The sequence below is a fragment of the Struthio camelus genome, chromosome 1, assembly GCF_040807025.1.
Source record: "Struthio camelus isolate bStrCam1 chromosome 1, bStrCam1.hap1, whole genome shotgun sequence".
NCBI classification, from domain to species: domain Eukaryota; kingdom Metazoa; phylum Chordata; class Aves; order Struthioniformes; family Struthionidae; genus Struthio; species Struthio camelus.
In genome coordinates, this window is record NC_090942.1 from 200,122,064 (window position 1) to 200,135,236 (window position 13,173).

At 40.9% G+C, this 13,173-nt stretch overlaps 1 protein-coding gene across 6 annotated transcripts in view; it reads right to left on the reverse strand.

Annotated features, from left to right (window-relative positions):
* MTUS2 (microtubule associated scaffold protein 2) overlaps window positions 1–13,173 on the reverse strand; it is a 326,089-nt gene that overhangs the window by 259,388 nt on the left and 53,528 nt on the right. For 4 of the 6 annotated variants that reach the window (XM_068930162.1, XM_068930156.1, XM_068930157.1 and 1 more), the window contains one exon: window positions 369–429. The exons of the other annotated variants lie outside the window; for them this stretch is intronic. The gene's annotated coding sequence lies outside the window, so the exon portion shown is untranslated. The remainder of the gene's footprint in view (window positions 1–368; window positions 430–13,173) is intronic. 6 annotated transcript variants of the gene reach the window in all.

Genomic DNA, 13,173 nt, shown 5'->3' on the forward strand with positions numbered 1-13,173 from the left:
GTTTCAATTTCAGTAAGGCTGCTTGTTTCTTATGGAGTGACTAATACACAAAGCGGTAAAACAAGGCCAACTGAAGAGAGAAGTGAACACTTAGATCAGCTATTTAGAAAATATTTTCATTTTGTAATCGCCTGTTTAGTTTGAACATCTGACAAAGAGTAAAGCAGACAAAAAGCTAGCTGTTAAAGATGAATCACTATCCCACCAGTCTAAGTCTGAAAATAGAGCATGGAGCTGTACATAAACCAGCCTTTTCATGCTACTTTTCAGTTATAAGTGAGTGTTATTTCTAGCGGGGACCGATTAGACTGTGTGATATCTGTGCACTGTCCACAAGGTGTACCTCACATGCCTACTGTGTTACTTACTATTTGGTTCCTGCTGAAGATGCTCCTTGGGGAAGGCTCTTGCTCTCTGCTCATCACAAGCCTTGAAAAGATATCAAAAGGGAAAAAAATAACAATTCACTCTAGGTTAATAGGGAGGTTCTTTGAATTATACGGTATTTATTAAAATGGCAGTTCATTTTTTTCACAGAAGCACCAGTCTAGATTACATATTTGAACTGCCTTACCAAAGCTTTCCTATTCATTTTATCGTCTGAGTTGCTGCCTACAATTCAACACAGGCTTGGAGCCTGTTCAGTGCTATGGAAATTGAACACACTGTAAGCGACTTCCACATGCGGATGCAACACTTTATGTGGCAGTATAAACTCCTGGTCTTAGAAGTTAAAGAAAATGAAGTTTTCAGCTCTGAATCTTAGTGATTCCAAACCACTAAAGGATGCAGTCTTTGGGTTAGTTACTTGTTGCTAGCTGAACTGCTGTGTGTGCTGGAGAGCATGTAAGTAAATAATACTTTCCTATTTCACCAAACTGCTATGATGAGAAATCTACACATACTTTGGAAACTCTAGTGGTCATAGAAATTATTGTCTAACTCTCTTACGATAACACAGAAAAAGATAAATATTAGATTAATTACCAATGAAATATTCTGACAGTATAGAAAAAAAAATCCCTAACATTATTCTTACTCATTCTTTATTCAGTCTAATTTTTAGAATATAAGCACTGGTGCAATTTGACAACTTCTTTAAGAGGTGTTCTGCAAACTTAACAAACAGGAAGTTAAAGTCAGGTAATTGCAAAAAATGCAGGCAATTTTTTTTCTCTTTGCTTTATCTTATTATCGGTAGTTGGACTTCTTTGCTACAGTGTTCCTGAATCTTCTTAGGAAACTGTTACATTCTGCTGAAGACAGAGGTGAGAGGAGGCGAATGTTTGATATGTCGCAGAACTGGGATTTTGACTCCGGAAATGAGAAGAGTTTAATATGATTAGACCAATCTTCCCTATCCAGAAAAAAATGCATTTATAAATCAAAGTTACTATATAATTTAGTTACAGGTTTTCACTGGACAAATGATCCTCTTTCATAATTACATATTTGAAACTATATTTTAAAAAAACCTATTGATTCTGCAGGATGATGAGGGTGTCTTTCTGTGCTTCGTTATTCCAAGTGACACATGATAAATTATGCTTTTCTATGGACTTTCATACAGTTTCCTTCAGAGAAGACTCCTTTATTTTCCTCAAGTGTTCATCTGTTAATCCATCCTTTTACTGGAAGAGATACTATGGCAGAAGATGAAAACAGTCTGTGCAAGCATGTTAATTATAGAGTGATTGATGTCACCATTATGAGTAAAGGTTAGCCAATAGGCTCAGTAGTTTTTGCTATTATTAAACAATATAGTGCCAGTCATCCAAACCCAGGATTGATCAGTGCACAGATTTCAAATTAAATCATGCGAGTCCTGTGGACCTAATGGCAGGTCTCATAACAGTCATCTACTGTCATTTCCCCTCCCTCTTTCAGTGCATGGTTGAAGTCTGAGAACATCTGAAATTCACGGGACTTTCATGGTCAGACTACCAAAGCCAACTTACTGCTCTGGCTGTTGCACACAGCCATTATTCTATCATGGTCAACCCCCCTACAAAGCCCAGCTATCTAGTAAAACAGAAAAAAGGTGGAAGACAAACTGAACAAAAGGAAATAAACACCTCTACTTTATCTGTGGAATACAATTTGTCCAAAGATTTCTATGACTCTTGCAACCCTCTGCATTGTCAACATGACTTCATGTATTTTTACTGGAAGAAACATAAATTCTGGAACGTGGGTGTGCTATTAATCCAAATAACATCACGATGTAAGCTTGAAAAGACTAGCCAGACAAACTTTTTAAAACCTCTGTAAAGGCATTTGTCTTCATAAATTAATTGAAAAAAATATATCGATTGCACTAAAAGGCAAGCTTCTATGGAGAAGGATAAGTTCCAGATATGCAATTAATGAAAGCAGAGAGCAAACACAGAGTCCATGACCAAGTCCATGTGATGGGTAAAACAGAAGGAAAGTATTTAAATACAGTATTCTTTCTAACTACGTATTTTCATTTCTATGTACCTTTCTCATTGGCAGCTGCAAGGAAACCACATCTGAACTTTCAGAAACAACCCAATTCAGGAAACTATCATTCTAATAAAATATCCTTCTGTTGCCAATCTAGAAATGCACCTTTTATCTCTTTTATGGTAATCTATCTAATAATTAGTATTAGGTTATTATCACTTTGATTTCTCACAATCATTTAACTGATTTTACTAAGCTTTGCTTCTTTTTAAGAAAGTGTAACAATTTTTTTTTTCACAGCAATGCAGATCCTATTTGAGTATCCCTGGGCTGTTGATACTTTCACCTCTCCATTATTGATTTTACAAAAGCCAATGAAATTGCTCTGAAGTAACAACCATATTTATAATCAGAGTTTTACCTGTCATGTGTTTCCACTATTAAACATATAATTTTCTAATAAGCTGAGGAAAAACCTCTTTGTCCTCTCCCCCTGATTTTCCCCAAGTTAGTCCAACTATTTTGTAGGAAAATAATTTTAAAACTAAACCACTCAGGCTGTTTTCTGAACAATCATCCTATGTGGTTATTTAAAGTGCCATTTTGATCTCAAAACGCGTTCATTAACTTTTCATAAGTGTAAATTACCGGAGAGCATGGCATGTCAGGCCCTCAGCGTGATGCTGACACAGTTACTGTGATTATATAGGCCACATTCTGCACTCTGAGTCCACAGCACAAAACTAGGTTATCAGGGACGCTATGTTATTGAAGAAAGCAGGATATAGGGGATGCACTCAGCCGTTATTTTCTTAAAAGATGCCAGGCATGTTTCACAAGAGAAGTGATGCTCTCCTACCATAACCAAATGCTAACAGTTAATGGCATAATGCCTAGCTAAAGTTTCCTGAATTTTCAAACCGTATTTTTCACGTGCAATCTCAACCTGCTGCCAAGTGTACTTGCATATCATTACACATTTGCTTGGCTTCTGTATTGCAGTGATGTCTAAAGTGAGCCATCCTCGTGTAAAGCGTTCAGACATCACATGGGACGAGACGCACGGAACAAACACGACAATTTATTTCCTTTTCACTTTATCTTAGACAAGGAGTCACCAATGCAATAGTGTACTGAACTGAATGAGCTGCCAAATATGTTGTATAGGAGGTATTAGAAACTAAAGTAAGCAGGAAGACAATCAGGTAAGTTATTTGCTCACAGTTGTGAAGGACTGGCTGAAGGCATGTAAATTGCACATTTTCTTCAGAAGTGTCCCCTCTTTTCTTTTGCCAGGGAGAGCTTACATATATGGAGTTATTTCAAACTGGAGGTCCCAAGGACACTGCTGAGCTCTCAGGGCCAGATGAAGGCTGTCATGTTCTGCCCCTGTATCAGGGTAAGGTCCAGGTGGCCCCAGCCAAGCCACCGTTTCTTCAGCAATATGGATGTGTGAGCCAAAAGGCAGCAACAGTGTGCTATTCAAGTGCTTAGTTTGGGTGATCAGAAGGCCAGTATTTAAGCTGTAACACAGCTGCCATGCGCTATGAAGTTTGTGCATTCACTGTCAGACCATGCCTCTACCTTTATCATTGCTTCCTGCTTTCACTCTGGTAGATCCAAACGAGTTCAATTACCCTTGGGGAACTATTCCCTTTGCAGGAGCCATTTGACCAGCACACACTCGTGATGCCCCTAACCTTTTCTAGGAAGGAGCAGATGCTTTGTAAACCCATCTGCCTATTGCATGGCTACCTGCAAGTGGACTTGGTCCCATTAGTTGTATGTTCCCTCACAGCAACACAGGACTGCCTTCCAAAATAAAAGGATTCACCCAAGATTTTTGGGAAGAAAGTAAAAGCAAAGCTTTCACCTGCATCCATGGCTACCAATACCAGTTGCTCCTTCACCTGAGGGTCTCTGGACTGCCTCTCTCCCTGCCAGGGTGACAGCCTCCCTAGTCTGCTTTTTACTTTGAACTCTGATCCAGGTGTTTCCCATCCTGTGCTTGCCACCAGTGATCAGAAGATAATGCTAGCCACTCGTCTTCCATTAATCACCACAGAAATGCCTTTCACAGTTTTCAGTAGCTAATTTTTTCAAGTCAGATACACTTAGCAATCCTGATGCTTCACCCTTCCCATCTAACTGGAGAATTTAACTCCTTCAGTACACTGGGCCACAATGAGAACAGAAGGGGAAAAACGTCCCCTAAATATTTTTGTGAAAATAATCCCCCCACATTCTCCACCGGTTGGTAGGAAGCTTTCCTGGGTGGAGACTTTGTTTGATTTTGCACTATAGATTATGATGTCCTAATTATATTTACCTGAAGTTTAAAGGAAAGAAGATTAAATGAGGTGGCTAAAATAAAGACACTATACACTGCCGTCTCTTCTTTATCACATTTACTAATATGCACTATCCTTTCTGTTAAAAACATTATTCCACTTGTCCTGTCCTTTGCAGTAGCAGGCTATACAAATCACTTTATCAGAAAGAATATGATACGGCACTTCTTTACCTTTACAATTCTCTCTACTCCTTGCAATAAAACCCATGATATACTTCTGCCTTTACAGCACCTTCTGCAATTTCCTTTTTCATGCATGAGGTGTGAGAATCACATGAAGGGAGGCCAAAGGTGTGCCTAGGCATTAGGAACTCTTTATCTATGCTCAGCAGACGAGATTCCCACCAGTGTGTACCTAAACGTCAGTCCTAACATATAGTTATCACAGATAGATATCCAAGGTGGTTTATCTCAATCATGAAGGCCAAAAAGCACCGTGTTTCACAAGTAAAATAGCACATTTCAACCCACTTTCGTAATAGCTGAGACTATAAATGTATACATTTTTTTCAGCTATTCTTCTACTTCAGCAAGTTATGGATCACTGGTAGGGGCACCAGGGCTTGAAAAAAGGTTCTTTGAATACTCTCTCCTAGGAAAGCAGAAATGTTAAAAGAGCAATTACTTGTTTGTTGGGAATGAGAAACTGTCTATTAATGGTCCATAAAATCCTTTTGAAAGTGAAGGTTTCGAATTATGTTTATGGGCAATAATAGACACCTCTTATCAGATCACATGTCTTCATGGAAGACAGGATCAAATAAATCCATGGGATTCATTTGCTGATTCTACCAGATCTACGAATAATGGCCTCATCAAAATGAGAAGTCAGTGGAAAGAGATCTCCTTGTCCCTCCACTGACCCTTCACTTTCTGGAGCTAAGAGATATATGACAACACCTCATGAAAAATCTACCTCCCAATATCAACTCAGCCAACATCCTCAGAACCCAAAGGACAGTGATAAAAGAAAAGAAACAAATTAAAAAATTAGAAGGCCTCTCTACTGCCCACTAAAACTGAAAATAGTAATAAAGGGAAGTAAGGAAAATCAAGGCAAGTGAGGAAAAAACTTATATTAACTTCTCCTGCAATTAATGTGTCAGAACAACCTTCTCCAGTTTCACAGGAATCCTAGATAAATGCAGTATTCAGTGACTAGAAATGTGCCTAAGTGCCCAAAATAAGTTTTAAAGAAAGAGAGAGAGAGTATAAGAAGGCTCATACCTTGGCTGTCAGCAAGGGCCTTTAAACCCTCTATTTCTTTCAAGAAATTGTCCTTTTTCCCCAGCAGACAACTGGGAAGAAAACTTCCCCAAGTGAAGGTCGTTTGATTGAACTGATGTGATCAGCAAGGGAGTTGCTGTGTCCACATACAAGCTTGCTAACGATGGAAAAATCCACCGACATTTCTCACCTCTCACCTCAGCGACCTTCCTCCGTCCACTTCCCCTCAGAGCTAAAACTCTCTAGGAGACTGGTTTGAGCTGAAGGGAAGGGATCAGGCTGGAGTCTCATGGGAGAAAGGTGAGGGACCCAAAGGCCTCCTCCGGGGCAGTCCTGCACAGGATGAGCGTCCAGCTCTGGCCATTTCTTTCCTCTTTCTTACATTATTCTTGTGAAAAAAAAAAAAAAAACCCACTGGCTGCCGCGAAAAACTCGTCATCCAAAAGTAATTCTAACTGATTGTAACAGGAAAGGCTGCAAACACTACCCTGACTGTGGAAAAGGTCTTAGTTACAACAGTGCATTGTTAACACCTTTATTTTACCTTTATGAAAACAGCTCAAGTGTGAACAAAGGCAATTCTGCATCCAGGCTACTAAGCCGTCCCTTTTGTCTTTGCCTATTGTTGAGTGTTCAATGTGCTTTTTACTCACAATCTTATAAGCACTCACACAGAATTTTTCATATTTAAACACTACTTCAGCCATTTAAATACATCGGGACCCAAATTTTCCATCATAAAAGAAATCAGTGTTCCAGACTCCCAAATGCCATCATGATTCACATGCAAAGTATGTCTGCCTATGTCACTAGAATTTCCTAAGAGCAGTTACTATCTGCCAATTTACACACAAATCCATCACCAACAGGGGGTACAAATGCCAACAGTATGTTTCTCCACTCTTTTTAATTTAGATTTGTAATAGAATTTCTGCAGATAAATACAAGTTAGCAAAATACTGGTTATACTGCAAGGAGTTTCATTTTCCCTAGGGAGAAGTAGATGCCAAATTGTGATAGAACCCCAGGAGGCCACAAAGACTAAATTATAAACCCCCAGATATTCTATGGTAAGTCTACTAAATGATTTTTTTTCCTGCCAGAGGGATTACAGCTGAGTTGCTGCATCTGCAAAACCCAAAGTCCTTTGCTGATCTGAAATTATTTTCTATTTGGGTCCGAGCTTTATGGTAGTTTCACTACTCACTCGCCGAAAGCTGTAAATTATTTACAAATCTTTGAGTACAAGTCTGCTATGAATATATTAACTGTTCTCTTACCTTCAGAACTCACTAGCAACAGGAACAATTCTTCTGATGCTTTTTTCCACTATATATCCACTGCATATGCTGAACCTGCTGTGTCATTCAGGAGTGTTGTATTTCTAACGTTACGCTTATTTTAAAGAGTGAATTGGGGGACAAAAAAAGAAAAACCTTTATAACATAAGCCAAAAACATGTTGACCCAGTAGGCAGATGATCTAATGGATATCTGTGAGCTCTGCCTTGGCAGAGGGATTTATTGTTAAAACACCACAGGCTCATTTTTAGCCTGGTTTCTAGGGAAAGTGAGGCTTACATGATCACAGTGGATATCCATTTGTCAGTCCTCCTCTAATAAAGTTTGAACCTGTTGGCCAGTTTTAAACAAATTTGACAGAGGGGGGACAGGGAAGACACGGGCCTCAGAGACAGAAGTTTTGGCAAGTTTTGTGAAAACTAGAGGTTACAGATGGAAGATACAGATTATTTGATTCATAGCGGGAGACAGAAGCTCACTGGCAGTTGGTACATGTCTAACCCCATATCAGACACAGCTGGGCTGGCATTTGCCCACCAGGCTGGGAAGGCAGGAAAGAGAGTGGTAGTGGGAAGAGGGCTTCAGAGGGCACCAGACTGAGCACAGCGTGCTGTGGGAGCCGAGCAGGATTAGCAGATGCAGGACACAAATCCACATAAAAACAAGTTCTCCTTCTCATGAACTGCTAGTTTTCATCATAATTCTTTCCATGGAAAGCTTCAGATAGGAGGAAGCTAATGTTTCAGTCTGGCATGCAAACTGTCATATATTTACATAGCGGCCTTAATGAAATAGTATATAATACTAGATTGGTTACAAGAAAGATGAAGAGTCCACTCACATGGGGCTAACTGATATAAACCGGACTCGTTCCACTGAATTCAGTGCAAATAGGATAACACATTTAGTCTTGTGCTACAGTTTTTTCTGCTTTATTATTAAAATGGTGAATATTAGTCAACTCTGGAAAAGACCATAATCCTCAGCTCTATGGAAACAAGAGTGTCCAGATGAAGGGCAGGTGTCTCTCTCTCCTCCCCTGGTCTCGGGACACAATCTGCAAGCGTTTGAGAGGCCGGTAGGGCTCACAAAAATCTCAATGGTCTGCCAGAATTCTCCCTATTTGCAGTGCTGTTTCATCTACTATTTATTAACGGGGAAGCTCAGAAAAATGGCTGCTGAGAAGGGAAGGTTGGCCTCCTGGGAGTGTATTGGGAAGTCTTGAGGAAGCCAAGATGAGCGGGTGAGACAGAGCTGGAGCGGGGACACCTGTCCCTTCCTTGAGTCCGGTGCAGATGCCAGCCCCACGACCCCATGGGCTGGAAACGCTCGTGAGCAAGCAGGGTACCCTCCGTGCCTGAGCCCTCTGGCTCAGTAATGTTGCATGCAAATTCCTCTTCAGGGAAAGAGACCCCCACTGTGTTACACTGCAGCAATTCAGATTAGTATTGGCTGAGTAGTCTGAATTGCTGTACTTTGACTCTGTCTTTGTGTTTTGTCAAGGAGTGCACAGATAGGCAAGCTTGTTGCTATATTTATAAGTAAGTAAATGACATAGATATATATCTAGTCTAACAGAAGGTGAAAACAATCTAATTTACTGAGAAAGAAGAAGGCAGTGATTTGCTTTTAGCTAGTTAAGTACTCTGAAGTGATCCAGGAAAGAGAAATCAAGAAAATGGAACATTATTTCACTCTGCAATCAGTGCGCTTAGTTACAAGACTCCTGCCAAATACAAATGTGATATCACTGCTAAAATTAGGATATTAGTTCTAATTACTGGGTACACAAAAATCTCAAAATTCTGGAGCTGAACTGATAATGTTGCTATGGAAATAAGCTCAATTACTACAGATGAATTAACAAACTTCTCAATGATGCTATCTTTACATGCTATCTCTTCTCTTGAAAGTTTCTGAGTTTTTTCCTCCATTGAATGAGACCAAATATCTCTAGCATTAATATTAATTAAATTTATAAGTTCTAAATGCAAGACTGTTCTAAGAATAAGAACAGCTTGACAGAGGCTAATGGAAAGGAAACACAAATAGCGGTGCATTAATATAACCATTCTAAACAATTAGAAACACATTTTTATCAATATACTACTTCAAATACAGTAGGTGATGCTAATTCCATAAGTTCATACTGACAATTGCATGTTCTTCCCCCTCTTCTTCGCCATCTTGCACAGGAAGAAAATCTATGAGAAAGGCTCATAGGGCCATGCAGAAGAGGCTTTTCTTCCTTTCCCAGACTTTGGTTAGCTATTATTCTTTATAAATATATTTGCAAATGCATGCCTTGTTGCTCCCCGAAAGAGCTCTAATTGACTATATATGTCATTCATCCCACTTTAAAGGTTTCAATGACTCGGTCAGGCTGGAACAGTAACACACGATGAACATGACTGCTACCAGCCCACAGGTAGCAAAATGCAAACAGTTAAAGCAAACTCCACAAATACCCAGGAGCTGAAAATAATTTATTCACAGTATTTCCAGGATTTGGAGGCAATTTGCACATTTTTCACCAACAGGAAATGGATGCAAATTTATCAGATGACTTATACACAAGGAATAATTCTAGTACTCCTAACAAATACCAGACACCAGAAAACCCAAAAGGAGAACATTTTACAGGTTTCTTGCAAGTTGACTGCAAAACAAGCTTACTTACGACCAATCTTACAAGTGTCACTCTGTTGATTTCAGTTCAATTACTCACAATTTATACCAATGGGAGAGCAAAATAATAATTTCCCAAAAGAGAGAAAAAAAAACCTTTTCACTTCAGAAACATTATTTTTTAATGGATTATTCATCCATATTATTTTCCCAAGTTTTTCTTAAATCCTTTAAAAATCTTAAATACTTGCCAAATTACATGTAGTAATTTGAAGAAAACTGCATTGATCTCAGAACAATTTTATTTTTTTTAAAAAGGTGGGGCAGCAAAAATGCCTCTAAACTTTAATTACACTCTGGTACTGCATTCTGGATTGAACAATCTTCAAACTGTTTCAGTGCTGAGGAATCACAGAACCACAGAATGGTTGAGGTTGGAAGGGACCTCTGGAGATCATCTAGTCCAACCTCCCTGCTCAAGCAGGGTCACCTAGAGCATATTGCCCAGGATCACATCCAGATGGCTTTTGAATATCTCCAGCGAAGGAGACTCCACTGCCTCTCTGGGCAACCTGTTCCAGTGCTCTGTCACCCTCACAGGGAAGAAGTTTTTCCTCAGGTTCAGATGGAACTTCCTGTGGTTCAGTTTCTGCCCGTTGCCTCTTGTCCTGTCGCTGGGCACCACAGAGAAGAATCTGGCCCCATCCTGTTAACACCCCCCCTTCAGATACTTGTACACATTGATCAGATCCCCCCTCAGTCTTCTCTTCTCCAGGCTGAACAGGCCCAGCTCCCTCAGCCTTTCTTCAGAGGAGAGATGCTCCAGTCCCCTCACCATCTTTGTAGCCCTCCACTGGACTCTTTCCTGTAGTGCCATGTCTCTCCCTCTCTGGGGAGCCCAGAACTGGACACAGGACTCCAGGTGAGGCCTCACCAGGGCTGAGGAGAGGGGCAGGATCACCTCCCTCCACCTGCTGGCAACGCTCTGCCTCGTGCACCCCAGGAGACCATCGGCCTTCCTGGCCACAAGGGCACACTGCTGCCTCATGCTTTACTTGTTGTTCACCAGTGCTCCCGGGTCCTTCTCGGCAGAGCTGCTTTCCAGCAGGTCAATCCCCAGCCTGTCCTGCTGCCTGAGATTATTCCTCCCTAGGTGCAGGACCCTGCACTTGCCTCTGTTGAACATCAGGAGGTTCCTCTCCGCCCACCTCTCCAGCCTGTCCAGGTCCCTCTGAGTGGCAGCACAGTCTTCTGGTGGGTCAGTCACTCCTCCCAGTTCAGTATCATCAGCAAACTTGCTGAGGGTGCACTCTGTCCCTTCCTCCAGGTCACTGATGAATACATTGAACAAGACTGGACCCAGGACTGACCCCTGGGGGACACCACTAGCTTCAGGCCTCCAACTTGACTCTGAGCCACTGACCACCACCCTCTGAGCTCGGCCATCCAGCCAGTTCTCAATCCACCTCACCGTCCACTCATCTAGCCCACACTTCCTGAGTTTACCTACGAGGATGTGATGGGAGACAGTGTCAAAAGCCTTGTTGAAATCTATCTGTTATTTAGTGCATGTTTTTTCCTTGATGAAATTTCAGAATATACATCAGTAAAATCAGTTCTTCGATTCACAGAACTTAAGCCCAGAGGAATTAACCAATCATCTGGTTTGACCTCTGTATATTACAAGTTATTAGATTTCATTCATTAGCCCCTTTATTTAGCTGTAAAAGTGGCAACTTACTTTCAGTTGGAATTTCTGTGGTATCAGTTTTCAACTATCAGTCCTTTACTACCATCTATTCCTCTATGGCCAAGTTTATATACTATATCAAGTCACCCTTCAGGATTTCTTTTTGATAAATTCAGTAAATTGTGCTGTTTAAAGTCTGCCACTATTTTCTTCACTTATTTCTGTGATTCCTGCACCCTCTTCAATTTTCAAAGTTGTGCCTAAAACAAGGTGATAAATTCTTTTAAAAAAGGCCAAAATAATCTATTCTTGCTGCCTCATGGTTTACATACCCAATACATACATTTTTTGGCTATAGCCTTATTAGATGCTTCAGCTTTACATTAAGTATTTGGAGGAAGAAAAAAGTTCATATAAAGCTCGTTTATGCAGCCAGATGGATTGCTTCAGTCTAACCGGCCTTAACTAAGGCAAGCAATGCCTCTTCCTTTACCTAAGACTTCATAAAGGAAACTCAATGTACATCCGATGCAGACGTTCTACTGGAGCAGATGTCAAGTATCCCATACAGGCATGGGATCTGCATGATATAAAGGAGCAAATCTGACTCCTTGAAAAGAGTTTATGCAGAGTTTAATTTTCCGTAGATATCAGCAGTACAATTTTGGGCATAAATGGAAAAAGAAGGCTCTGCTTAAAGTGTTCAATAGCATCAATAGTCACCTCAACAGAGATGCTTCCACATAGCAAATTCCCTCATTTGGCAGAGAAAAGGAGCGTGTACACATATCATACAAAGAGGAGAAACAAACCAGATGTGATCTGCATTGCTCTAGCCACTGCTCCTGGAGAAAATCCTCAGGTCACGTTCAGCTCCAGGCTGCACCTCCCTGCAGCTTACTCCCTCATGAGAAAGACCCGTCCTCAGCCACTGCACTGAGTCTCAAAAGACAGAAAAGGCAGGTTTAAAACACCCAGAGAAGCATGATGTAGAGACATTCATGCTAACTGTTAATAAGCTACTTTTGGAATCTCCTGGGGGACTTAGCAGCTTATTACTTATTTGCTTATTACTTATTAGTGCAGTGCCATGCTATAACATGGCTCTGCTAGCTGGGGGACTGGCCGTGGTGGGAACACAGTAGCACATCTGCAGTGGCACCTATGGAAAGGTCTCATGGGAACCAACCATGCTAGATAGGTATCAGGAAAATCTGTCCTTGAAGGAAGTAAATACCATCCTACATCCAGACGTAGCGGGAGGAAAAACCTCCAGTGAACACTCCGAATGTTTCTGTCCAAAGAAAAGGAAGAAGAAAAGGAGAAGACACTTTTCTGTTCTCAGCAGTCACAAATATACTGATCCCAACAAATGGCTAGTCTGTTGTGCCAACTTGTCAGACGTATTTAAAGCATTCTCTATAGTCTACCAAACAACAACCATGTGCACGTGTACCCTCCTGGCCAAGGTGCACGGCATGCATGCAGATGGGCTCCTGCAGCCTCCAGGAACAGTGCAGGATGCGGCAGGGCTGCGTCTGGTCAGG